Source organism: Piliocolobus tephrosceles, chromosome 4, assembly GCF_002776525.5.
Source record: "Piliocolobus tephrosceles isolate RC106 chromosome 4, ASM277652v3, whole genome shotgun sequence".
Taxonomy (NCBI): Eukaryota; Metazoa; Chordata; class Mammalia; order Primates; family Cercopithecidae; genus Piliocolobus; species Piliocolobus tephrosceles.
The window spans coordinates 101586191-101591628 of record NC_045437.1 but is presented as its reverse complement, the minus strand read 5'-3'; the positions used below and the strand labels follow the sequence as shown (position 1 = coordinate 101591628).

General features: G+C 29.7%; 1 non-coding gene across 1 annotated transcript; it reads left to right on the top strand.

The window, feature by feature from the left end:
* Positions 1-4121: 4121 nt before the first annotated feature.
* LOC111542732 lies at positions 4122-4223 on the top strand. The gene has a single exon (XR_002731644.2). It is a non-coding gene; the product is annotated as a U6 spliceosomal RNA (small nuclear RNA).
* The last annotated feature ends 1215 nt before the right edge of the window (positions 4224-5438 follow it).

The following is a 5438-nucleotide window of genomic DNA, read 5'->3' as shown; positions in this document are numbered from 1 at the left end:
AATTAAATATGCAATTTATATTAATTTACATTGTTATATTAATTACAATTTATATTTCTAAAACTGATACAGCTGAAAATTAGTTCCAAGTTTTCTTTGAAAATAATGGTATTAGAAGCATTTATAATATTTTTAGCAAGGATAGTACATACTAGTGGAAAACAACTAACCTAGGAATTTACTATGAAAAGGCAATACAGGTTGCCATGTAACGATTTACATAGACTGGGTTTGTAGCAGCAGATAGGGATTTTAAAAAGAATGAATCCCCAGTTAGTTCTGATTCAAGGAATTATCAGAACTTTACATCTTAAACCACCTCCAAAATGTTTTATTTGTAAAAAATGTTCTAAACAATCTTCAATCATCTCATTTTTCTCAATACTGATCAATTATCATGATTCTGCAAATTTGAGTGACTCTCAATGAATACACTCGGGGTATTCAGTGTCTTTCAGTTCAACCTTGCCTGTTCCCTGTTTTGTTTTTTTGGGCTGAATCTGCATAAATAGCTCAAAGGATTGTGCATTAGAAACTTATATTTTATGGAAAAAAAGCACATATTCTATAAAGTTTTATTTAAAAATAAAAGTATCTTCAGAACACAATCATTTCCTTTATTAAAGATAATAGATTTTCAGTGTTGTTGCTCAAAGAAAAGAATTGCCATATAATACTGATATAGCAATTTGAGTGACATCTCAAATTACTTCCATAAATTTCAATCTAAATAGAAGCATCAGGCCGAGGAGTCCTCAAAATCAATTATGCCATAAGAGGTACCCTTGAAATCCATATATAAAGAGGGTGCATTTTCTAAAAGAGAACTATTGCTTGAGAAGTCAAAATTGAAAGGAAAAGTCTAAGAACATAGATTTCACCTATCTCAGAAATACATGTTAGCCAGGGTAGTCTCAACAAAAGACACAATCATAAGGTGAAAAGAAAGCCACTTCAGTCAGCAAAATTAATACAGCTTGGAAATTAAAAATAATATAGCTGAAAATTTCAAATTTGGCATTTTCTCAATACTGAATCTTAGTAGTGAGAATTATAAATATATGCCAAGGATGTTAAGTGCTTTTAGGAATCAAAGTTTATGCAAAGTCTTCCAAGGTTAGGCAGAATTTTTTTATTATCAGTGAAAAATTTCCTGAAATGGATGCCAATGTTTGAAATCTAACTGAGATGAATGAGAGAAATTAAACTGCAATAGAGAAATCAGGATTTGAAGGGAAACACAGAAAATTTAGCTGATCCTCCTAGGTCAGCGGCATTTATTTAGGCCCTTAACATAGTACGTCTGGCTTCTCTAACCAGTTTTCTAAAATAACCATCAGACTCTCCTCTTGAATCTTTTCTGTGACTATTTTCTTTCTTTCTTGTACTCTAATTTATCTTGAACATGATCTCTGAATTAATGTCCTTTCATTCTGTTAGTGTTCAAAAAATCTACAACAGCTCCCAGTTGTCTTCCTAAGCAGATTTAAATTTTATTCTCTCTTTTCTTTTTTTTTTCAATTCTCTGCATTATTTTTATCTCCCACTTAGACACTACTCCCAAGTATGGACTTTTCTCTAGAGTTGATATTGTCATTCTGTGTACAGTGTACTTGCCTATTATAGCATTTCTCAACTTGCTTCCTTGCTGAAACCCATCTTCTCTCCTTCATAAGCTGAAATTCTTCCTATCCATTCTTTAAGCTTCATACTTCTTACATGCCACTGCCATGTAAGAAGTGACTTTCACCTCATACTGTACTGCCCCAGCCATGTGGAACTGTAAGTACAATTAAACCTCTTTTTCTTCCCCATCTCAGGTATGTCTTTATCAGTAGTGTGAAAACTAATGAATATAATCACTAGCTAGAAAAAAAGTGAAATTGTATTCATTGCTCCCTTTCTGACTTGAGTTTCAGGAGTCAAAGACAAAATCATTATGAAAAAGGAGCCACAAAACTCTATAAAATACTGTATATTTGGCTCACTAGTTTGGATGATGTTTGATAAGCAATAAATATGTCATATTCCTCTTTTCTAGTTACTTTCCTTCTAGTGGATGCAAAACTCTACAAAGATACTGGAATTCAAGCTCAGCAAAAAAATAAGCTATTTTAGTGAAACCTAGGGCTTCTGGTTAAAGGAAAACCAAGCTGTAAAATGAAGAAAAAGATCCTAGGGTTAAGGTCCATGCCCTACAAATATACCTAGGAGATGGAGAAGGCAATGTAATCCAGTGTCTCCATAATGTCTCATAACCAATAGGTGAGATAAGATATAAAATCACCAGTCATATGACTAAACAGGAATAAATTGTATGTAATAAAGAGATACAGTAGTCTATAAACAGAGCAGGCCCAGAGATGATATAATTATTGTAGCTGTTCTATAAGGACGTCAAACCATGGATATTTATAATGGTAGAAAAAGAGAAAAGGGAAAACAATGGGGGTTTAGTAGATAGAGAAAATTAATAGAATGTGTATATATTTTATATAAAGAAGAGTTATAGAAAGCTCTGGAGTCATAAAGCTATGAAAGTTATCCTGGCACATTCCCATGTTGGGTAATTTAATTTGAAAAATACTTAAAAAAATCCATCTCTCATAAATATTTATAATACAATGTGGATGAATTCCATACACACTCAATCCAGGTAAAAAGAAAATTATGAGCAAAATAAACTATTTACAAACAGCAAAGACATACCAAAATAACATGACCTTCCCACTTAACATTTTTTGGCAGGAAGACTAGCTTAATATTTCAAAATAAGCAATGAAATTAATTTATGAAAAAAGAATAAATAAGAACTAGAAAAAAATTTTTAATTATGTCAATAAGGAACTTCTGAACTCTGAGAGAGTTCAGAAATGATTTAGAAATAAATTTCAAAAGTTAAGACAAAACTAAATAGATAAGGAAAGTTAATGCATATTCTAAATAATACGGTAAAAGAAATAGTAGAAAATAGAAAAATTGAAATTAAAATCAAGCAAAAATAAAGAAACACATAAATGAGGGAGGAACTGAAAAAAAAACGATAGGGAAAATAGTTCTAATATATGGATTAAAAGACAAAATGAAAACAAAAGCGAGAGCAAAGAATAAATATGAAAAACTGCAATTTAATAAAACTTTTCTGAAATAAAATAAGAATTATCTCTTCCTATTGAAAAGGAATACCATGCCTCTGAAAAACTTTTCCCAGGCATCCAAAACCAACACATATTGCAGTAAAATGATTTGACTTAAGCTTCAAATGATTTCACAAGTGAATTACTTTAAAGAACTTTAAAGATAATCCTAGTACAACTTCAACAATTTTAAAGCATAAAGGGAAAAAAACTTCAAAAATTCTTGTAATGAGGTGAAATAACATTGATTATAAAACGTGATAAAAATCGCACAAAAGAGGAAACTATAAAACAATTTTTCATGTGAATATTAATAAAAAATTTCAGTTTGTAAATGTAATATAATTGTAATATAAACACCATTTTTGAGCTAGAAAAGTTTATTACAAAGTTCATGTGAATGGACAAACAAGCAAAAAATAGAGTGATTATAAAAATTGTGAAAAGGGTATGCTAGCCATGTCCTATATGAAATGTATTATGTATCTCTATAATTAAGACAGTAAGATATTACACCATGAATAGGCCAGAATAGCTTATCTGGAAATGGACACATTTGCAAATACAAATTTAGTATATCATAAAGGTTGCATCAGAAATTGGTGAATAAAAAATGTACTTTATAATAAGTGGTATTGGGATAATGGCATAGTTATATGAAGAAAACAAAATTATCTTCTTACTATATGTACAAATATTAGAAGAAAACATGTATGTATTCATCAATAAATCTAAAAGTAGGTAAAATAGTCTTACCTGTGACTCACAATATAGAAGCAATAAAAGTTAATTTTAGTTAGGTAACTTGTCAAAAATATCTATGACAAATATTATGATCAACAATGACAAATGACAAAATAGTGAAACACATTTGCAACAAAAATGTTTACAGTCCATCAAGAATCATTAAATAGGACTTTATGATGCAGGAATTTTGTAATACAGACAATTTATATACCTCCTAAGGACAGAAAGAAATGCAAGGTGTTGCTTTAGCAGCACATATACAAAAATTGGAATGATACAGAAATTAGCATGATGCCTGACTAAGGAGGACATGCAAATTATGAAATGTTTTATATTTTTCTGTACACTTAAAATGGTTAAAATGGTAAATTTTATATAGTACATATTTTGCCATAATTAAATACATATAAATATTAAAAATTTTTAAAATAATGTGGAAAGCAAAAATGTGTTAGACAAGGACATCTTCAAATGTTTTCAGTAATCATAATTTCAGGAATAATAATGGTATTGGTTTCATTATGTTTATATTGATACTAAAAAAGTAAAATTACTAACTTATTACATCAGTCACAGTAATAACAATGAGAATAAAAACCAGACATGATCTTCCATTGATGTGACACAGCTGAAAGCTTACAACTCCTCCTATGAAGTGTTCTTACTAAAAAGGAGGACATAAATTATTAGATCAACATTCTAGCTTTTCACAGGAAATAAAGAGGTCTGCAGACCATCTTAACTGTCACAATAAGCAAAATCTTAAACATGCCAAATTATAGAGTCAATGCCATGGGTTTCTTTATTGAATAAATTGTAAAAAAAAAAATAATAAAATAAAATAAAACTGTACCAATTTACTGCAATGCATATACTCTCCTGATTCAAACAAACTGACTCTAATTTAAAAATACTATGAGATATTGGAGGAATTGTGAATACTGTGTTTCTCATAACACTAAAAGAATCATAGCCATCTACCTTAGGAATAACAAAAATATTGAAGTGACTATTTTTAAAGTTTCTCAGAGATACATACTGAAGGATATATAAATGCAATAATAGGTTATCTACATTGGACTAAAGAAATACCTAGGGTTGGGTATGGGATGAAGAGTAGATACAGACTTAGAGCAAAATATACTCACTGTGTTGAAACTGAATATTGGATTCATAAAGATTCATTGTGTTATTTTTCTCTCTGTTATATACTAATACATTTTCACAAGAATTTTTTAAGTAGTAACAACAATAATTTCAAAGACCAAATAGTATTCAATGAGAGAAAATGTTTGTTACAAGTTATTTACAAGGCTTTGATTGAGGAGAAACAATGAAAAAGAACTTAAGCTTATGCATGCTTCCTTTATCTTCTTTTACAACCTTTTTGTTTCACATTGTTTCAACCCACTGTCACATGTACCCTGGCTTTCCTATTTTCAAATGTATATAACTAGACATACAGAAATTTGTCAACCAAACATTTTTGTCAAACTCTTTTGTGATGAAATAGATATATCTGGCCTTTTTTTCCCCCTTATGTAATAAACTAAT